Genomic DNA, 23,917 nt, shown 5'->3' on the forward strand with positions numbered 1-23,917 from the left:
GTCCAGGCCAGTCATCAAATATCTGCCTTGTGCCTATGAGGCTGTGGTTCTCACAGTTTGGTATGCATAGGCATCACCTGGGGAGATTGTTAAAATCCGGATTCTTGGTCCTCACTACAGCCAGTACTGGATTAGTAAAATGGGTAGGGCCTTAGAATCTGCATTTTTAGCTAGACTTTCTAGATGTTCCTGATATAGGATATTGAGGACCACACCTTGAGAAATTCTCATTAAAGTATCCACCTTGAGAGAAAATGGTTAAGAGTTAGTCTCTTCCATAAACTTGTGGTTGCCAAGGTGCGGGGGGGAGGGAAGGATTGGGAGTTTGGGACTAGCAGATGTAAACTATCATATACAGAATGGATAAACAACAAGGTACTACTATATAGCACAGGGAGCTATATTCAATATCCTGTAACAAACCATAATGGAAAAGAATATGAAAAAGAATATATATACACACATATCCGAGTCATTTAGCTGTACATCAGAAATTAACAGAGCATTGTAAATAAACTATACTTCAATAAAAAAATTTTTAAAAGAGTTAGTGTCTTCCCACAAGGTGAGATATGACAATCTGGTTGAGGAGATAGGACAGTAAATCCTGAGGGGTCCAGATCAAGATGGCAAAGGAGGAAGATCCTGAGCTCACTGCCTTCCATGGACACAGCAAAACTACAAGTAAATATAGAACAACTATCTCTGAGGAAGACTAGCAGAACAGATTTTCTACAACTAAGGATATAAAAAAAGGTCACATCAAGATCGGTAGGAGGGTCAAAGATACAACCTAGTTAGGACAAATACCCTTGGTGCAGTAACCCACAAGTGGGAGGGATATCATAACCATGCAGACCCCACCCCCTGCTCAGAAGTGAGGGGTCTGAGCCCCACATCAAAATCCCCAGTCTGGGGGACCTGCACCAGGAAGACAAGCCCCCATGATGTCTGGCTTTGAAAGCCAGTGAGACTTACATCCAGGAGAGCCAGAGGGCTGTGGGAAACTGAGACTCTGCTCTTGAAGGGCTTGTGCACAAATCCACTCATTCCAAGTCCCAGCACAGAGGCAGCAGGTTGAAAAGTGCCTGGATAATACAAGAAGGAAATTTATTAACTAATTTTAGGGCATATGCCAGAGGGCAGGGATCTGGTGGGACTTTCTCCGAGAACAAAAGCACTGGAGGGTGCCATTTATTTTACTCTCATTTCACCTAGCTGGCCCATCAGTCTCCATCATTTCTGTCACTCTCCATCAACCTAGCTAATGCTGTGTGCCCTAACCTGGCATTTCCTGGGGACCACTCCCCCCCCCGCAACCCACTTGCCCTTGCTGACCCCAGCAAAGTCGTTCCTGCCCCACCCCACCTGGCAGGCTGTGTCAACCTGCACTGGGGCCCCTCTAAAGAGGCTCCCATTCCAGGGAATCAGCCCTATACTCCAGCCTGCCTACAATAGTTGCAGCCAGGACTCACAGCCAGGCATACTGAAGACAAGTCCCACACATCATCTTGCCTGCAGCAGTCACAGCCAGACCTCTCAGCCAGCTGGCCTGGGGCAAACCATGCCCTGAAGTGCACCTGCAACAAACAAACCCAACCAAAACAGAGGGTGCACAGAGCCCACATAGAGAATACCCTTGGAACACCTGGCTCTGGTGACCCGGAGGATTGCTCCACTAGGCCCCACAGAACACCTTCTACATAAGGCCACTCTTTCAAAACTGGGAGATATAGCTCATGTACCTAATATATAGAAACAAACACAGAGAGTTAGACAAAATGAGGAGGAAAAGAAATACTTTCCAAATGAACAAACAAGGCAAAACCTCAGAAAAATAAAAAGATAAATAGTTCAAAGGAAGAGTCATAAAGATGCTAACCAAACTAGGGAGAAGAATGGATGAATTCAGTAAGACCTTCAACAAAGAGATAGAAAATATAAAAAAATAACCAATCATAACTGAAGAATACAAAAACTGAAATGGAAAGTATACTAAAGGGAATCAGCAGATTAAAGGATGCAGAAGAACAGATCAGCAATCTGGAAGACACAGTAGTAGAAATCACCCAATCAGAGCAGAAAAAAAAAAAAAAATGAAGAAGAGGATAGTTTAAAGGACCTCTGAAACAACATCAGAATTCTAACATTTGTGTTATAGAGGACCCAGAAGGAGAATAGAGATAGAAAGGGGCAGGGAATTTATTTGAAGAAATAATAGCTGAAAACATCTTTAACCTAGCAAAGGAAACAGACATTTGGTCCAGGAAGCACAGAGACTCCCAAACAAGATGAACACAAAGAAATTCACACCAAGACACATTATAACTAAAACATCAAAATTTAAAATAATCTTAAAAGCAGCAAGAAAAAACAACTAGTCACATACAAAGGAACCACCCTAAGACTATCAACTGTTTTTTCAGGAGAAACTTTACAGACCAGAAGGGACTGGCATGGTATATTCAAAGTACTAAAAGTACAACCAAGAATACCCACCCAGCAAGGTTATCATTCAGAATTGAAGGAGAGATAAAAAGTTTCCCAGACAAACAAAAGCTAAAGGAGTCATCACCACTAAACCACCTTTAGAAGAAACTTAAAGTATTTCTTTAAATGGAAAAGAAAAGGTCACTACTAGAAATAAGAAAATTATGAAAGAAAGAAGTCTCACTGGTAAAGGCAAACATATGATAAAGGTAGTGGATCAAGTACTTATAAAGTTAGTATAAAAAAACAAAAGTAGTAAAATTATCTATATGTACAATAAGTAGTTAAGGAATACCCAAAATTAAAAGATGTAAAATATGATGTAAAAAACACATGGAGGTGGGAGTTAAATGTAGGGCTTTTAGAATGCATTTGGACTTAAGACATCATCAACTTAAAATAGACACTTATATATATAGGTTGTTGTATATGAACCTCATAGTAACCAAACGCCTATAATATATATATAAAAAATAAAGAGAAGGTAATCCAAACATAACACTAAAAATAGTCATCAAATCACAAGTGTAAAGAGTAAGAGAAGAAGAAAAGAACAGAAAAGAACTACAAAAACAACTAGAAAACAGTTAACAAAATGGCAATAATCACACATCTATCAATAGTTATTTTAAATGTAATAAACTAAATGTTCCAATCAAAGGCTTAAAGTGGCTGACTAGGTAGAAAAAATGAGACCCACCTACATGCCGCTTACAAGAGACTCACTTCACATCTAAAGACACACAGACTGAAAGTGAAGGAATGGAAAAAGGTATTCCATACAAATGGAAAAAAAGAAAAAAGAAAGCTGGGGTAGCAACACTTATATCAGACGAAACAAACTTTAAAACAAAGACAAAGTAGGACATGACGTAATGATAAATGGATCAATCCAGCAATAGAATATAACACTTGTAAATATCTATGCACCCAACAAAGAAGCACCTAAATTCATGAAGCAAATATTAACAGACATAAAGGGAAAAATTGACAGTAATACAATAATAATAGGGAACTTTAACATCCCACTAACATCAATAGCTAGATCATCCAGACTGAAAATCAATAAGGAAACACTGACATTAGATGACACGTTAGACCACATAAAATTAGTAGATTTATGCAGAATATTCCATCCCAAAACAGCAGAATACACATTCTTTTCAAGTGCACATGGAACATTCTCCAGGACAGATCACATGTTAGAGCACAAAACAAGTCTCAATAAATTTAAGAAGATTGAAATCATATCAAGTATCCTTTCCAATCACATTGTTATAAAACTAGAAATCAACTACAAGAAAACTGGAAAAAACACAAACACACAGAGGGTAAGCAAAATGTTTCTAAATAACTAGTGAGTCAGTGAAGAAATCAAAGAAGAAATTTAAAAATACCTGGAGACAAATCAAAATAGAAACACAATATTCTAAAATCTATCGACATAGCAAGAACAATTTTAAGAGGAAAGTTTATAGCCACACAGGCCTACCTCAGGAAACAAGAAAAATCTCAAATAAACAATCTAAACTTACACCTAAAGGAAGCAGAAAAAGAACAAAGCCCAAAGTTAGTAGAAGGAAGAAAATAAAGATAAGAGCAGAAATTAATGAAATAGAGACTAAAAAACAATAGAAAAGATTAATGAAACTAAAAGCTACTTCTTTGAATAGATAAACAAAACTGATAAATCTTTAACAAGATTTGGGGGAGTGGGGGGGAGGGGATAGGGAGAGGCCAAAGAAATAAAATCAGAAATAAAAGAGAATTTATAAGTGACACCACAGAAATACAAAGGATCATAAGAGATTACTATGAACAAGTATACGCCAACAAATAAAACAACCTAGAAGAAATGAATAAATTCCTAGAAACATACAATCTTCCAAGGCTAAATCAGGAAGAAAAGGAAAAACTGAACAGGCGAATCACTAGTAATGAAGTTGAATTAGTAATTTTTTAAAAAATCTCCCAAAAAACAAAAATCCAGGACCAGACAGCTTCACAGGTAAATTTTATAAAACATTTAAGGAAGTGTTAACACCTATTCCTCTCACACTATTCAAAAAAATTGAAGAAGGAACATGTCCAAACTTGTTTGATGGAGGCAGCATTACCCTTATACCAAAACCAGATAAAAACACTACAAAAAAGAAAACTACAAGCCAATATTCCTGATGAACATAGATGTAAAAATCCGCAACACAATATTAGGAAACTGGATTCAAAAATACATTAAAACAGTCATACACCATGATTAAGTGGGATTTACCTTGGGATTACCCCAGGAATGCAAAGATGATTCAATATCTACAATCAATCAATGTGATACACCACCTTAACAAAACAAAGGATAAAGATCATATGATCATCTCGATAGATGCAGGAAAAACATTTGACAAAATTCAACATCCATTTATGATAAAAACTCTCAACAAAGTGAGTATAGAGGGAAAATGCCTCAACATAATAAAGGCCCCATGTGACAAACCCACAGTTAACATAATACTCAATGTTGAAAAGATGAAACATTTTCCCCGGAGATCAGAAGACAGGGATGCCTGCTCTTGCCTCTTTTATTCAATATAGTATTGGAAGCCATAGTCACAACAATCAATCAAGAAAAAGTTATAAAATTCATCCAAATTTGAAAAGAAGAAGCAAAACTCACTATTTGCAGATGACATGATACTATTATAGAAAACCCTAAAGACTCCACCAAACAAATTACTAGAACTAATAAATGAAATCAAGTAAGTTGCAGGATACAAAATCAATATACAGAAATCGTTTGTGTTTCTATACACTAATAATCAACTATCAGAAAGAGAAATTTAAAAAATAATCTCTTTTACAATGGCATCAAAAAGAAAAAAATACTTAGGAAAAAGGTTAACCAAGAAGGTAAAAGACCCATACTCTGAAATCTATTAGACATTGATGAAAGAAATTGAAGATGACACAAATAAATTAAAGATATACCATTCTCATGGATTGGAAGGATTATGATTGTTAAAACGTCCATGCTACCCAAAGCAATCTACAGACTCAGTGAAATCACTATCAAAGTACCAATGGCATTTTTCACAGAACTGGAACAAATAATCCTAAAAGTTGTGTGGAAACGTAAAAGACCCTGAATGGCCAAATCAATCTTAAGAAAGAAGAACAAAGCTGGAGGTATCGTGATCCTTAATTTCAAACTATACTACAAACTATAGTAATCAAAACTGTCTGGTACTGGCACAAAAACAGACACATAGATCAATGGAACAGAATAGAGAGCACAGAGATAAACCCACATTTATATGGTTAATTAATTTATGACAAAGGATCCATGAGTATAGAGTGGGGATAAGACAGTCTCTTCAATAAATGATTTTGGGAAAACTGGACAGGTATGTTTAAAAGAATGAGACTGGATGATTTTTCACCACATAGAAAAATAAACTTAAAATGGACTAAAGAGGGCTTCCCTGGTGGCGCAGTGGTTGAGAGTCCGCCTGCCGATGCAGGGGACATGGGTTCGTGCCCCGGTGTGGGAGGATCCCACAAGCCGCGGAGCGGCTGGGCCCGTGAGCCATGGCCACTGAGCCTGCGCGTCCGGAGCCTGTTGCTCCGCAACGGGAGAGGCCACAACAGTGAGAGGCCCGCGTACCGCAAAAAAAAAAAAAAAAAAAAAAATGGACTAAAGATTTAAATGTAACACCTGAAATCATAAAACTCCTAGAAGAAAACATAGACAGTACACTCTTTGACATTAGTTTTAGCAATATGTTTTGGATCTGTCTCCTCAGGCAAGGGCAACAAAAGCAAAAATAAACATGGGACTACATCAGACTACAAGGCTTTTGCATAACGAAGGAAACCACCAACAAAATGAAAATGTCACCTACTGAATGGTAGGTGACACTGAATGGGAAAGATATTGCAAATGATATAGCCAATATGGTTAAAGTGAGCATAGGAATTCTTGAGCACTTTGGGAGTGCATTGAATGGGGAAGCCTAAGTGTGCCTGGGGCTATAGTTCACCTTTGAGCTTGATATGAAGAGAGGAAAAGCTGGTGCCAGAAAAGTAGATCTAAAGAAGTTTCCCCTGTGTATCAACCCATTTGACTGAGCAGTGAGTTACTAATACTGTCGATATCCTCCACATCTCAGAAAAAAATGTGTCCTGATTTCAAAAGTCTGACCTCTTCTCATGGCATGACCCACCCCACAGAGGCACTGCTAAAAGAAGTTTCTGGAGAAATGAATTGATTTTTGAAGTGTTTCTTTAAAAACAAATGTGACAGAGCAAAACAACTTCAAAAATTCCATATCTATTTTTTTAGCTTGTTTTCAAGAGCTGCATGAATGTGGGAGAAATGAAATCAGGATGGATACTTATGAATTACATAAAAAGAAGACAGATTTGAGGGGGAGAAGTTAACAAGTTTTTACTTCATTAGAAGAAAAACTGTCAATTCAATTAGTATTTATTTCATTTCTGCTCAAGGAAGGTCACTTTTCCATGCAACAGAATACTGAAGAAGCTTTTATTTCAGAAATTAAATAAATTCAAGCTAATTAGCAATCATGTTCATCTCTTTCTAAAACTGTATCATGATATGGCACAAAATATATTACAAAATATGTTATATTCCACAACTGGAAAGTCCCTTATCGGCTCCAAGGACTATGTTACCACCCAACCTCAACATTTTTACTTAGGGGAAAAATTCATTCTAAAAATCATATTCAAAAATTTTTCTCTGTGTTTAACCATTTTTCCTCATTTTGTACACTCACTCCAAATTAGAGCCACAACAGGACAGGAATAAAGACACAGACATAGAGAATGGACTTGAGGACATGGGGAAGGAGAAGGGTAAGCTGGAATGAAATGAGAGAGTGGCATGAATATATATACACTACCAAATGTAAAATAGATAGCTAGGAAGCAGCTACATAGCACAGGGAGATCAGCTTGGTGCTTTGTGACCACCTAGAGAGGTGGGATAGGGATGGTGGGAGGGAGACGCAAGAGGGAGGGGATATGGGGATATATGTATACATATAGCTGACTCACTTTGTTATACAGCAGAAACAAACACAACAATGTAAGGCAATTATACTCCAATAAAGATGTTAAAAAAAAATTAGAGCCACGAACTATTTTGCAATAGCCAAGACATGGAAGCAACCTAAATGTCCATCAACAGATGAATGGATGAAGAAGATGTGGTATATTTATACAATGGAACATGGCTCAGCCATAAAAAGAATGAAATAATGACATTTGCAGCAACATGGATGGACCTAGAGATTATCATACTAAGTGAAGTAAGTCAGACAGAGAAAGACAAATATCACATGATATCGTTTATATGTGGAATCTTAAAAAAAATGATACAAATAAACTTATACACAAAACAGAAATAGACCCTCAGACATAGAAAACAAACTTATGGTTACCAAAGGGAAAGGGCAAGGGGAGGGATAAATTAGGAGTTTGGGACTGACATACACACACTGCTATATACAGAATAGATAACCGACAAGGACCTACTGTATAGCACAAGGAACTGTATTCAGTATTTTGTAATAACCTATAAGGGAAAAGAATCTGGAAAAAATATATATGTATGTATAACTGAATCACTTTGCTATACACCTGAAACTAACATAACATTGTAAATCAACTATACTTCAATTTAAAAAAATTAGAGCCATGATTAGAATGAGGGTATCTTTCTCTGCTATAGTTTTATAGCAGGTTTTTCTAAAGATACTGAATCCTTGTAAGAGAAAGGAAATAGACCATATTGAAAATTTGCCTGGTCAATGTGAAGTTTTGGCAAAATTCCACTTTCTGCTCTGCAGCATTCTAAAAAGATGAGCTTATGTATTTAGTGTAGGATTTAACTCTCACTTCTGTCCCCTAAGGGATTCTTCCATTCATGGAGTTCCTTCGGAAATCAGGACAGCAGATGAGTTTGGGCAACAATGCTGAAGAATGTATGAGGGTGAAAGTGGGTGGTATTGAATAATCAGCTTACCGGGTAGTCTCAGGATTGTACTAAAGCTGGTTAAGTCTGGCTGGAGGGAACATTGGTTTAAAACAGTTCAATTTATACATCTTCAGTGTAGTTGCCCTATAATCTATAAATAATGTCAATCTCATTGCTGGATGCTTAAAGAGTAGAGGTGGGAACAAGTGGATTTTCTGCTATCTGTGTGATTCTAATCAACAAAGAACGACTGGTTAGTGATATGGAAGTGACTGGAACCTTGGAAGAGAGTGACAGTGTTTCTTGAAGTTGAACAAAAACAAAGAAAGAAGGGATTGTTTTTTTTCCTAGACTGTACATAGGATGTTTAAAAATCAGAGAAAAGAGCTTATGGAGGAAAGAAACTATAAAAAGAAACACGTGTGAAGAAACTCTAAAAATTACAATCCCTGCTAAAAAAAAAAAAAAGCTTGGAGTGATCTTGGTGAGAAAAAGGAAGAACTGAGTTAAAGACCGTGACTGCACAGGCTGCTCTCAGAGAAGCTTCAGTTGTAGAAGAACCTGAATGTGAACAGTCCAGCGGACTCCATGGCTGGACTCATGCTTCCCCGGCCAGAATGCCTCTTCCACATCCTGCCCCACAACACAGTTAAGAGCTATGATTAATTGAGCATTTACTATGTGTAAGGGAAAGATACCAAGCTGCTCTTTACATAGCATTCACTCACACTGTTCACCACAACTCTGCAAAGTACCATCTCTAGTCTAAAGATGAGACCATTGAAGTTCAGAAAAATTAAGTGAATTGCCTTAAATCACACAGTTAATGAGCAGCAGAGCTGGGATCCCTATAAATGGGTTTATATTGTACTTTTAAACAACTTAGGAGGAAAGCGTCAGGGGAAGATGGGAAGGTGACATGATGTTCACAGAGGACAGCAATAATGGTGAGAAGGAAGGCCTACTGTGCACTTACTCTACGTGTGTCATCTCTGCAGAGCTAATCTCCATGGATTTCCCCACATATATTATCTCACTTAATCTTACCATCAATCTACTGTAGGAACTCTTATTGCCCCATTTTACAAAGGAGGAAACAGATTAAGTAACCTACCCAAGGTTACACAGGCAGGATTTTGAAATCATGCTCTTAGGCAGTAGGTTATGATTCCTTCCAAAAAGAGGCAGTACTGGCCAATTCCTCTTTACCTTCAATTGGTCATTTGGCAATGATTTGTTAACCACCTCCTGGGGGCCTGGCACTTTCTAGGCACTGGAGATACAATAGTGAGCAAAACAGACACAGACAAATGAAAAGCCCTGCTCTTGTGGAACTTAAATTCTTGTAGGAGAGTGAGATAATAAAAAACAAGATAATATAAAATACCTGTTATGTTAGATAGTAATAAGTAGTACTAAGGAGAAAAATTAAGCAGCCAAGAAAGAGAAGCAAGGACGAGACAGAAAGTATGCACAGGAGAATGAAATTTTAGATAGGAGATCTACAAAAGGCTTCAATGAGACTTTTAAATGAAGATATGGAAGGAGTGAGGGCATGAGTCATGTGGGTATCTGGATGAAGAGCATTTAGGGCATAGGAACAGCAAGTGCAAAGGTCTTGGGGCAGTAGGCTGGCTGATGAATTCAAGGAGGAAGTGTGGCTGAAACAGAGTGAGAGAGGAAAACTAGTAGGAGAGGAGGCCAGAGAGTAATTGGGCATAGAAGTAACAGGGAGCCAGATCATATAGTAGGTTATGGACAGGACATCGGCTTTTATTCTGAGTGAGCTGGGAAGACATTGCAGGGTTATAAGGAGGGGAATCACATGTTTGAGAAGGATCATTCTGGCTGCTCTGTGGAAAACAGACTGAAACAGAGCAAGGGTGAAAACAGGGAGACCAGTTAGGAGACTGTTGTTACAAGCATCTAATAAGAGAAGAGGGAGGCTCATCCAGGGTGGTAGCAGTAAAAGAGGTGAGGAGTGATTTGATTCTGAACATATTTTAAAGGCAGAGCCAGTAAAATTTGTTGATGTTATGAGAAATAATATAAATCAATGATTCCAAGGTTTGGGGGCTAATGAATTTTAAAAATGGAATTGCCATCATAGAGATAAGAGAGCAGATTTCAGGTTGGGGAAGGGAGGCATAGCGGGTGCTCAGTTTGAGCTTGTTCAGTTTGTGATACCTATTTGATATTCAAGTAGAGATGCTAAGTAGGCAATTGAAGTATGAAACATAAATCTAAAGATCTGGGGAGCATCTGGGCTACAGTCATGAATTTCAAAATCACCAACATAAAAGAGTTACTTGAAGCCTGGAGACCAGGTGGGGAGCAAACAGGAAAGAGCACCAAGGACTGACCCTGGGGCATTCCAATATTTAGAGGTTAGAGGTGAGGAAAAACCAGTAAAGGAGAAGTCACTGTGTATGGAGAAAAGTAGGTCAGAAGAAATCAGAAGAGCAGGCATCTTGGAAGTTAAGTGAAAAAATATTCCAAGAAAGAGACACCAACTCACTATGTTAAGTGCCTCTAATGGGCCAAGGAGTAGAATGATCATTGAGCAAGGATTTAGCAATGTGGGTGATACTGGTGGCCTCAACAAAAGAAGTTTTGGTGGAGTGAGGAGGGAAAAGCCTGACCAGAGTCATGGAGAGCTCAAGTACAGACCTCACATTCAGAGACTTTTCCTGTGAAAGGAAATAGGAAAATGCAGCAGTAACTGAAGAGGGAAATGGGGTCTCTGGAGGCCTGTGTTCAAAGTGAAGGAAATCATGTCTATACTCTGGTAAGAAGATCTGATGAGAAGGCATTATTTGGTAGCACAGAAAAGAGCGGGGAGCGTCCCTGAGTAGGCAAAAGCAGGGAGACCCGGTACCCAAGTGGAGGCAGCAGGCAGAAGAGAAGCCCTAGTGTATGGACACAGGCAGGAGGGTAAGTGGGCTGGAATGATCTTGTGGGAGCACCTTCTGATGGCTTCAATTTCCTCAGCAAAGTGGAACGCAAGGTCACCAGTTGAAACTCAGTGAGGGAGGAGGTGTTAAAGTTTCAAAGAGAAGGAGGAGGAAATCAAAGAATTGTCTAGGCAAATAGAAAATCATATTCAATAAGAAAATACAGTACAATTGATGGGTGAAGTTATGACCCACTTAGCTTTAGTGATCATGAATTTGAACTGAGAACGGGCAGCACAGGTAAGTGTTTTTTCTTAGCCATGTTAGTGGTGGAACTACAGGCAAGAAGGAAAAAATGAGGGGATTTAACCGGAGTTAGAGTTTAGCCAAGAAAGTACAGTAAAGCAAAGGAGAGTCGTGGGAGCTGAGGGTATACACAAAGGGGTGATAATAATGATCGGTCATGGAATTTAAACTAGGTAAAGAGGGAAGCGAGATACTAAGGATGCTGGTGAGGAACAGTTAAAATATGACAGAATGAAAAAATAATATGACAGAATGAATAGACTGACACAGGGCTTTCATGTACACTTGTGAAGCTTGTGTGCTGCACAGAAGTACCCAGCTGAAAAGGGTAAGTGGTGGCTGAAATCTAGTCTGTGTCCCAAGTCATGGTCTACATCACCCATTAGAGGGAGTTGCTGACCTAGGACAGAAGACAAGATAATTGGAGGAGAGAAAGTCAAGAATCCTCTACATGTCTATTCAAATTGCCAACAGTAAAGAAAGAGTGATGAGGGAATGGCAGTGAGCCAAAGCTAACGTCTTCAAGAAATTAGGCTGTGTTCCAAGTTGTGCTAATTGACTGCAACGAGGGACTGGGGAACTAGTGAGATTCATAGCTGAGTGATTTTCGTGGAAGAGAGAGAGAGAGTGTGGTCCAGAGGAGGAAATGAGTAAAAGAATATACCTACATCACCTCCAGGTCCAGCAGTGCAACAGGGAAGGAAGAGAAAACAGCAATCTCCTGAGAGGGCTGCAGGGAAGCAGTGTCTTGGGGAGAGCAACGAGGTGAAGAGAAGATTCAGCAAAGCCTTGAGGATACGGGGGATTATGCTGACAGTTGACCCTAAATTCCAAAGGGCCAGTGAAATCCTTTAAAGAGGAGACGTAGAATCATAGGGGAATTAGTGTCTAGGGACGAAGATGGCCAGGCAGTCTTGGGCTTCGTGTGATGAGTGACACAATAAGAGTAGTCCTGGTGGTCCCAAGGCCACAGAGGAGGTAAAGAAGGTATGTGTTGCCAGGGAGGTGGGCAGGGCTGGTTATAGGAGCCTGAAGAATTCTACTGCACTCGCTTGACTTCTACTGATAGAGACCTCCAGGCCAGAAGAAAGTGGTCCTACTCTTTTGACCATCTGACCCGGTGTTGTTCCATAGAGCTTTTTGTGATGATGGAAATGTTCTGTCTCTGCCCTGTCCAAAATGGTAGCCACTGGTCACATGTACCATACTGGAAAGCACAGTTCTAACTCCATCCATGTCTCTAACCTTTTTGACCATTCTGTTAGTGGTACCAGGAAACCTACTCCTTATTTGGCCACCAAAGAAAACGTTCTTTGAATTATAAAGCATAGAGTGAACCACATAAAACAGACCAGAAGCCCAAGGGAACAAGCATTTTCCCTTTGAATAAATTGAAGTCTACAGTTCCAGAGGAATTATTACAGGTGATAATTAGAAATGCACACACATTATCATAAAGCTTAAGCCTAACAAAGTTCTAGGATAGATTATTACAGAACTGATTTCTGACACGTACTAAAGGATGTTCACCAGAAGACCGCATTGGCTCACTAAGAGAACGTCATGGGAACCTCTCCAGAGCCCATTTTACAATCACTCAGTAAATATTCTCTGCTGATGATAACAGCACACTTTCACCTCATCCATGCACTTCTCTCCCAGAAACAGCCTGATGTCCAAAGAGATCACAAGAGAGGAAACGTGACCTGCGCCTGGGGAGCTAGCAGCAGAACGGCATAGAAATTAGGTATCTCCAGATTCAGTAAGCAAAAAATAGAAGCACATCAGAATAGATTAGGAATAATTCAGTTGGGAACATCAAATGCACTAATTTCCATTCCCATCACTGCATACATGGGACACCAGAGAGAGAAAGGAGAAAATAAAACCAGTTATTTTCAATGCTTCACTGAAAGAGAGAATAACATTGTTTTTTCCTCCTTTCCCAGTGGGTTTCATTATGCCTCCAGCAGTAACCACAGCACCCCACCTCTTGGCCTCTCACCATCGTAGATGCTGGGTGTGAGTGGTCCTCCTTAGCAAATACAGAGTTTAAAGAGAGAGAGAACAAGGGATCCAATTTTGAGATCTCCCATCAATAAGCCGCCCAGAAAAAAGCAAAAGGTTTTCTTTTCAAACCCTTTAAGAAAACACGTATTTTGTCCTCATCTCCAGGGAACCATGGCCATAGAGCGCGTGTGTTGTATCACCTGTCTTTCTCCTAAATGCAACGTCTCCCTTTGTAAAGCTTGGTGACGGCTGCTTGCTGAGGTTAACACAAGCTTCGCCACCACTGACCCCCAGGCGGACACGGTTTAATGAGTCAATAAGCGTTAACCTTCAACAGCTATTAAGTCCCAGAAAGGGGAAGCCGAGAAACATCTGTCTCCTCTGCTTGACAATGGTGTCATGCGTGGGACATGGTTTCCTGGCTCTTGGAGCTAGCCATGCAGCTAATAAGCTGAATTCCAGTTAAAGAGAAATCTGGGGGCCGCTGATAGAAAGCACTCTCTTTCTGTCATTCAGTCACAATGTTATACACTTGACCAGAAAAAAAGCAAGTATTCTGGAAAAGGCACCAGTTATCATTTTCAGCTGCAAATTAGTGGTGTTTTGTGGGCCCTTCCTTTGTGAAATTTTCTCTTAGCATAATTAAAATTATGGCTACCATTTATTGAATACTGACTATGGACTCAGTAGGAACCGAAACAAGTGCTTTAAATGCCCTTTCTCCCATCATCCTTAAACCACCTTATATATTTTTTCAGTATATATATAATTGTAGATAGTTTATTCTCAATGCTCCAATGCTGTAGAATATATATCTATCATAACTGACTTATATATTCTATTGTTACAGACTTTTCAATAATTTCCAATTTAGCACCACTACAAATAGTATTGCTATGAATATTCTACAACGTGTCTTTTTAGAAATACATGTGCATAGTTCTACTGGAATCAAACCACCTTATATTCTTGACATCATTCAGGTGATGATCTAACTGAGACTCAGTCCAAGCTTTCAGCTATGAGCTTAGCCAAGGTAATAAATGGTTGAGTCAGGGCAGTCTGACCCCAGAAGCCCTTAATCATGATCATGCTATGGGATAAACAGTGTGCAAGGTGAAGCCAACAGTCAGCCATCACACTCTGAGCAACAAACCCTGAGTCCTGTTGATTGCTCTGTAATCTAATCTAATAAAAATCACCCTGTATTATCTTCAATTTTGGCATACCTAATTTTAAAAAAAAAAAAACCTATTGTCTGACTTCTAGGTTTGACTTTCAGCTCTTATGGAGCCGAATTAGCCTTTCCTCTCCCCCAAACACCCAATTAATGATATTATTTGTATGTGTCACTAGGCTAATCCAGGGCTCTGTAGGAAGTCATAATTGCTCTCAGTTCCTACTTCAAACAAGCCTCTAGGCTCATTTCAAGATCATTGCCAATTAATCCTTTAAAACTCTTCAAAAATGAGGAAACTCCAGAAGAACAAATATAAGAAAATACTGTAACTATGATAATGAGTCTTTGTGATATCTATTGGATATGATGAACAAAAGAAATAACATATTAAATAACTGACATTAAATGCTTACCATTTGTTTGACACTATGATAAACCCTTTACATAATTTATCTTATATATCCCTCACTGCAACTCTAGTAGATAGATATTTACTCACTTTACAGTTGATGAAACTGGGGTTCAGAGAGGTTCCATAACTTCCCCAATGTCAGTCTGCTAATCAGTAAAGAGCTTCAAACTGAATGGTGACTCCAATTTGTAGGAAGAATCAACTGGTTGAATCCAAAAGCCAAGTGTTGATTATTAGATGGGTGAAACCTCAGAGTGAAATTTGTGGTGGGGTGCTGGAGTGTGCTGGCTTTGCCTTTTCTTATTTAGTCTATGCTAAAAAATTACAGATGAGCCTCAAATTAGTATATTGTTTGTGAGTTTAGTTGAAAGCCCCCAATTTTATTTTTTTCTTACTTTTTTTGTGGGTTTTATTTTTCTTCCTTTTATTTTTTATTTTTTAATTTGGGGTATAGTTGTTTTACAATGTTGTGTTGGTTTCTACTGTACAGCGAAGTGGAGTTCCCTGTGCTATACAGCAGGTTCTCATTAGTTATCTATTTTATACATAGTAGTGTATATATGTCAATCCCAATCTCCCAATTCATCCCATCCCCCTCTTTCCCCCCTTAGTGTCCATACATTTTTTCTCTACATCTGTGCCTCTATTTCTGCCTTGCAAACCGGTTAGTCTGTACCATATTTTTAGATTCCATATACATGCGTTAATATACAATATTTGTTTTTCTCTTTCTGACTTCCTTCACACTATATGATAGTCTCTAGGTCTTTCGTTCCTTTTTATGGCTGAGTAATATTCCCTGTACCACATCTTCTTTATCCTTTCATCTGTCGATGGACATTTAGGTTGCTTCCATAACCTGGCTATCTTAAATAGTGCTGCAATGAACATTGGGATGCATGTGTCTTTTTGAATTATGGTTTTCTCTGGGTATACATGCCCAGTAGTGGGATTGCTGGGTCATATGGTAATTCTATTTTTAGTTTTTTAAGGAACCTCCATACTGTTCTCCATAGTGGCTATACCAGTTTACATTCCCACCAACAGTGCAAGAGGGTTCCCTTTTCTCCACACCCTCTCCAGAATTTACTGTTTGTGGATTTTCTGATGATGCCCATTCTAACTGGTGTGAGGTGATACCTCATTGTAGCTTTGATTTGCATTTCTCTAATAATTAGTGATGTTGAGCAGCTCTTCATGTGCTTCTTGGCCATCTGTGTGTCTTCTTTGGATAAATGTCTATTTAGATCTTCCACCCATTTTTTGAATGGGTTATTTGTTTTTTTGATATTGAGCTGTTTATATATTTTGGAGATTAATCCTTTGTCAGTTGATTCGTTTGCAAATATTTTCTCCCATTCTGAGGGATGTCTTTTTATCTTGTTTACGGTTTCCTTTTTTGTGCAAAAGCTTTGAAGTTTCATTAGGTCCCATTTGTTTACTTTTGTTTTTATTTCCATTACTCTAGGAGGTGAGTCAAAAAAGATCTTGTGGTGATTTTTGTCAAAGAGTGTTCTTGTTTTCCTCTAAGAGTTTTATAGTGTCCAGTCTTACATTTAGGTCTTTAATCAATTTTGAGTTTACTTTTGTGTATGGTGTTAAGTGTTCTAATTTCATTCTTTTACATGTAGCTATATGCTTAGAGGCTGCAAATCTTTCCATTAAATTCAAATAGTTTCTATCGAAAGCTTGAAATTCACTCCAAACTGTACTTGGAACTAAGAAACATACAAAGAAAATTAAAACCAGGTCCTTTTCTTAAGGACAGAAGGTAAGAGGATTTCCCATTGCTCAGGACAAAAATCTTGGAGTCTTCCTTGTATAATCTATTGGGAAATCCTTCAGGTTCAGTCTTCAAGATATATCCAGAGTCTGCCCAACTGCTTACTATCTCCACTAATATAGCTCTCCCAAGCCACCATCATTCCTCACCTCCATTATTGCAATAGCTTCCTAGGTGCTCTCCCTGCTTCCACATTTGTCCAAACTTCCTCCCTCCCAGAGTCTATTCTCAACACAGTAGCCAGAGCGATCATTATAAAACATAAGGAAATGATGTATTGGGAGGAGGAAATATTGAACCATATCCTCCAAACTGGGAAGGAACTCTGAGACTGAAAAATGAAGCAGGCAACTCCATAAAGTGCAATTATGACGTTTATCGTAGGTAACTTGCATATGGGCAGGATTGGGCAGACAGCAATCCAGAGGCATTCTCAGCTGTAAAGGGGGTACAGGGGGATTTAAAGGGGCCAAAGCTAAAAATAGAATCTGACAACCAAGTGAGAAGCATGTCCACAGCCACAGGATCCGGGGTTTTTTCCTCCCCCCAGGGTGTCTCATGACCGTGAACCATCTCTGTCAGCGAAAGGCATTCTTCCAGGTTTCATATCAGATGAAGGCAAGGGTATAAGCTGATAGGGAACTTATATGGCTTGGGTGCATTCCCTGTAAGTTAGGCTAAAGCTCAGTCACACAGAAAGGGCTGGAGTAGGACAGCGGGCCTAAGATGGAGCTGACAAAAATGGAGCCAGCGTGGTTCAGCCACATACAATGTCACCTCTCTGCTGAAAATCCTCTAGTGATTTCCCACCTCACTCCTAATAAAGAGGCAAAATCTTTCAAATGACCAAAAAAGCCCTAAATGGCTTGCCAGCCCACACTACCACTGCCTCTCAGAGGTTACCTCCTACTACTAGCCACTCAGGAAAACTCCGAGATGCCAGGCCCACTCCTTCCTCGGGGCCTTTGCAAGTGCTGTTGTCTCTGCCTGGAATGTTCTTCCCAACATCTGCACAACTCTCTCTTACCTCCTTCCATATCTTTGCTACGTAATTTACTCAGTTATTTTATTATCTGGCAGGAACCAGGAACTCTCTCTTACAAGTCTAAGAGCCCCCAGCACTATTTCAGTGCTCGACAAATAGCTGGTGCAGAGGGAAGGAGAAAGGGTGGGTGGGTCATGGCATGTCATTAACAGTTGCTTACAGATTTATGGTGTTCAAAACATCTTCACATATTTCTCTTGTGTATTCCTGACATCAACCCTCTACAGTTGGCAAGGCAGGTATGATTACTATCCCCATTTTAAATTAAGACATTCAAGTTCAACTATAGGAAATAACTTGCTCAAGGTTACAAAGCTAATAACTGAAGAAGCCCAACCTGGAAGCTAGGTCTTTGCTCTGGACACGCAGGCTCAGCGGCCATGGCTCATGGGCCCAGCCGCTCCGCAGCATGTGGGATCTTCCCGGACCGGCGCACGAGCCCGTGTCCCCTGCATCAGCAGGCAGACTCTCAACCATTGCGCCACCAGGGAAGCCCTGGAAGCTAGGTCTTTTGACTTCAGATTCCATGTCTTCTTCTCTCCATCAAACAGAAAACTGCTTCTGGGGAACTGCGAAAGGTAAAGAAGTTTAGACCTGGGATGAGCAGAGCTGTGAATGGCATGCAAAAGAGTTTTGAATTCCAGGAAATGGTATCCGCCAACGTGCACATGCCAAAGAGAATGTCCCCAGAGAATGAAAAAAACTATCTGATCCAACTCCCTCACTGGATTAGTTAGGAATAGTTTTCAGCTGCTGGTTAAAAAAAAAAAAAGCCCGAATACAGTGGCTTCCATAAAACAAGGATATGTCTCTTACCTAAAAGAAGTGCATGAATATCACTCAGCCATAAAAAAGAATGAAATAATGCCATTTACAGCAACATGGATGGACCTAGAGGTTATCATACTAAGTGAGGTAAGTCAGACAGAGAAAGTCAAGTATCATATGATATCGTTTGTATGTGGAATCTTAAAAAAAATCATATAAACGAACTTATTTACAAAACAGAAACAGACTCACAGACTTAGAAAACAAACTTATGGTTACCAAAGGGGAAAGGTGGGGGGGAGGGATAAATTAGGAGGTTGGGGGTAACATATACACACGACTATATATAAAATAGATTAACAACAAGGACCTACTGTATAGCACAGGGAACCTTACTCAGTAGTTCTATATAGGAATATAGTTCTATATGTAATAACCTATATGGGAAAAGAATCTGAAAAGGAATACATATATGTATATGTATAACTGAATCACTTTGCTGTACACCTGAAACTAACACAACATTGTAAATCAACTATACTCCAATATAAAATAAAAATTAAAAAAGATTTTTAAAACCCAAGTGAGATATCCCTACATACCAATGAGATAAAATAAAATAAAAATATCTGACAACATAAAAAAAAAGATAAAAGAAGTTCATTTTAAAGAAGAACAGCCTATAGGTTGTGTGGAGGCTCCAGGGTCATTAAGAACCATGCTTTCTGCATCCTTCAGCTCCATCATCTTTTGTGTGGTGGAAAGAACTCTAAGATGGTCCCCAAGATTCTTGCCCCTTGTGTACATGCCCAGAATAACCCCCTCCCTGTGAGTGTGGACAGTGCTGTGAATCGGATGGCTCTCACCATCATGATTAGGTTACATTATATGAAATAGGTGAAGAGATTTTCCAATGCAGTTAAAGTCCCAAATCAGTTGATTTTTACTTAATCAAAAAGGAGACTATCCTGGATGGGCCTGACCTAGTTAGGTGGGCCTGACCTAGTTAGGTGAACCCTTAAAAGGTGCTGGGACCTTCCTAAAGGAAGATGTTCAAAGCTAGCTTTTAAACCTTTCTGAGTTAGATTCACCAGCTGGCCTTTATGAAGAAAGCTGCCATGTGTGAGAGGGCCAGGGCGCTAGGACCTGCAAGTGGCCTCTAGGAGCTGAGCAGGAAAACAAGACCTCAGTCCCACAACTGCAAGAAACTGAATTCATCCAAAATCTGAATGAGCTTGGAAGAGGTGCCCAAGGTCCAGATGAGAACATAGCCCAGCTGACACCTTGATTTCAGCCTCATGAGACCTCAAGCAGAAAATCCAGCTACCTCCTACCCAGAACTCAGAGCCAGAGAAACTGTAAGACAATAAACTTGTGTTGCTTTGAGCCACTAAATCTGTAGTAATTTGTTACACAGTGGTAGGAAATGAATACACTAGGCATATCTTTTATTCCCGAGCACCTCAAGGTGCAAGTTGGCTGTTGAAATTCTGACATCTGCACACCAGGTAGCAGGAAAGAAGGAAGGAAAGGCAAAAAGGTAGCCCTCCCACTCAGTTACCACCTACTTTGAAGCAGACCTAAGTCTCCATAAGTCTACACAGAACTTCACTGAGATCTCCCCAGCCAGACATATGTGGCTACAGTTCCTGCCAAGGAGGCTGGGAAATACACGTGTTTGGTGAGGCATTCTGTCACCTCCAATAATATAAGGAAGGGAGACTGGCTACCAGGGAGGCCTCTCTCATACAGAGACTGAAGCCTGAGACGTTAGTGACTTATTTGCCCAAGTCTTCGAGCCCTCTCTTGGGCAGGGCTGCATGTCCTGACCCTGACATCATGTGCCAGGTTCCCAGGAGCAGGCCCTCTGTGGGGACCAGAGGCTTTGACCAATGCCTGGAGCCAGCCCTCCACCACTCTACTGGGGTCCTTTCCAATTGCCTTGTCTTTCCTTTGTCTCCTGTGACCCCAAAGCACAAGGGCTGATCACGCTGGGCCCACTTACACTATTTCACACCCTCCTTAGAAGGGAGAGCATCACTTTACCAGTTTGTAACAGGACTTTTTCTACTGATCAGAGGTTAAAGAGGGCCAGGGTAGAGGATGAACACTGGGGACTCAGGACAGGGGTGGGGGGCATGGCACGTCATAATCCCGTAGGAAAGGATGTGACTTAGAGCTGTTAAATCTAAAAGGTGGACCTGGTAGAAAGGGAGGGTGTGGGAAGAGATTTTAGAAACGTCATGGAGGTAAAAGTCGCCAGATCAGACAGCAATCAGAAGATAAAGCACAAACGGCTAAGAGCCGAACTGACCTTAAGACAAAGTACTTATCAGACAAAGGCAAAGGTGCTCTGCCCACAAAAACTAGGAAATTGGGTGTTCAGAACACCTGAGGGGAAAATCAGTTGTGCCCAGCAGAAGCCAAAAGTCATTTCAGCAGGCAGAGGCATTACAGAGGCAGCTGGAAATGATGAAATGATAGGAAAATTGGGGGTAAAAGGGTAGATCTGGGAGTTGTTCACGTAGAGAAACAGGAACAATGTCTGGGGTGCAGTGAGTGCTAACTGCTTGATCACTCTGTGGGGTGAAACATTTTGCAAATGGAAGTGGGTTATCATTGTTCTATCTATGCAATTACAGAGCATCATTTCCCTCACCACTAATGAGAACTCTGGGTGAGTTTCCACAAGATTTGCTACATTTCCTGGTCTTTGGTGATCTTGTAACACCAGCTCTGCCTTTAACTCCAGGCATTTCCTTCAGAAAGCAAATCCCTTTCATATTACAAAGTCTGTCCTGGTATGTATGATAAAATAAAGATGCCGCTCTTGCAAGAATCTGGAGTGGCTCTGCAATTTTCAAAAATTAAATGGCCCGATGATCTTCTATGGCCTGTCTTCATAAAAATTATTATTACTTATGAGCGCACACATCACTTACCAGGCACCAGTGAGAAAGAGGAATTGCAGAGGCTAATAAAGTCAGTAGTTTTAATAAGTATGTGACAAATCCCTACAACATGAGCATATGTCCCTCTACACAAGCAAAAACTAAGAGAGAGGCAGCTGGGGGGTGCTTAGAAATACAGGTTCTGGAGTCGGGGATTTTGGGTTTGATCTGTCCCAGTGCTTAGTAACCTAGTTTAGCAATTTGGCTCATTGTTTAACCTCTCTAAGCCTCAGTTTCTTCATCTATAAAAATAGGGGTAATAATAGTACCTGCCTCATAAGAGTATTGTGAGTATTTAATAAGAATTATTTCAAGCCCTTAGCACCATACCTGGATTAATGAATGTTAGCTATTATTATTTAGAGAGTTGTCTCAATTCACTGTTTTGCTTTGCCTCTAAAGTGCTAACCTGTAATTCCAATCTGCTCACTTGCATCCAACTCCACAAGCCACAGCAATATCCAACAACCCGCGTATATTTCTGAAACCAGAAGGCATCTTATAAGTTGCGTATCCAGTGAAGGGTGTACAACCAAGGATGTGCCAGACCCTCTGGGCACCAGTGGTATTGAAAAAGCTTCCCTAGTTGAGAACCTCTGACCTACTCTAAACTTCTTGTTTCCCAGAGGAGCAAACTGAGGCCCAGAAAGATGAAGAATCTTCTAGGGTCCCAACACCATTTTCAGGGTCTGCTTATTGACAGACTGGCTCAGGCCTGAGACTGGCAGCAAAGTCTCTTGACTCTGATTGCACAATTTTGGCATCACCTCAAGCTGCCTTATGGAATTCAACAAGCATTTCCTGAGAAACCACAGTAGGGGTCATGAAGGAGAGCAAGACAGTGACCCTGCCAAGAACGACATTGAAACCTAATCAGAGAAACAGGCATTGGTGGTGTTAAGAATTCTAAGAGAAGTGCCAACAAAGTGCTAAGAAGGTTTAAGTGCTGCCTCTAACTCATGAAACTTTCATGAAGAAAGTAAGTTTCTACTGGATTTTAAAGGCTAAGGGGTAAAGGGAGTCATTCGCAGCAGAATAAATCATTTGAGCAAAGGTCCAGACGTTTAGAGAAAGCGTATAATCTTCTTGAACTGATGAAGGAGATGAACTATAGAACTGAAACATCTGGGTTCAGGAAAAGCCAACTGTATCTTATCAAGCTGCAAAGAGAATAAAATACTTCTCTTCCCAAATGATTCACAGAGCGTCTGCTTTCTGCTTGCCACTCATTCTGAAAGATGAAATGCCGGAGATGGTAGCACCAAAAATCAATTCCCATTGGATTCCACTCTGAAGACATTCAGGGGGGTGAAGAGGCTCACTACTCGTTCCTTGGAAAAGTGGAAGCAAACTGGAATACCTCAGCCCCTCCATCGAAAACTTAGGGACATGCTAATGGAGCTGACTATGACAACTACCATCATTATATTTGGTCCTGCTTGAGAAAAAGTAGGAATGCCAATTTTTTTTAAGTATCTTTATTGGAGTATAACTGCTTTACAAAGTTGTGTTAGTTTCTGCTGTACAACAAAGTGAACCAGCTATACGTATACATATATCCCCATATCTCCTCCCTCTTGCATCTCCCTCCCACACTCCCTATCCCATCCCTCTAGGTGGTCACAAACCACCAAGCTGATCTCCCTGTTCTATTCAGCTGCTTCCCACTAGCTATCCACTTTACATTTGGTAGTGTATATATGTCCATGCCACTCTCTCACTTCGTCCCAGCTTCCCCTTCCTCCCCTGTGTCCTCAAGTCCATTCTCTACCTCTGTGTCTTTATTCCTGCCCTGCCATTAGGGAACTCCAATATTTTTAAATCACTGCTTTGCTCTGGAGTTCCAGTAAGCAATAACTACAGCTTTCTATCACAAGATAGAGCTATTAAAATAATAGAAGTAACACAGTTCCAATTTTCTTTACAACCATACTAAAATGTTAAGAATAGTTTTGAAATAGATGAATCCTCTGATCTTGTCCTGGTTAGCTGTTGCTGTGTAACAAATTGCCTTAAAACTTGATGGCATGAAACAATTATTTTACTTTGCTCACGGATTCAGGTAGGTTAGGCGTTTGGAGAG

The sequence above is a fragment of the Phocoena sinus genome, chromosome 10 (genome assembly GCF_008692025.1).
Source record: "Phocoena sinus isolate mPhoSin1 chromosome 10, mPhoSin1.pri, whole genome shotgun sequence".
NCBI classification, from domain to species: domain Eukaryota; kingdom Metazoa; phylum Chordata; class Mammalia; order Artiodactyla; family Phocoenidae; genus Phocoena; species Phocoena sinus.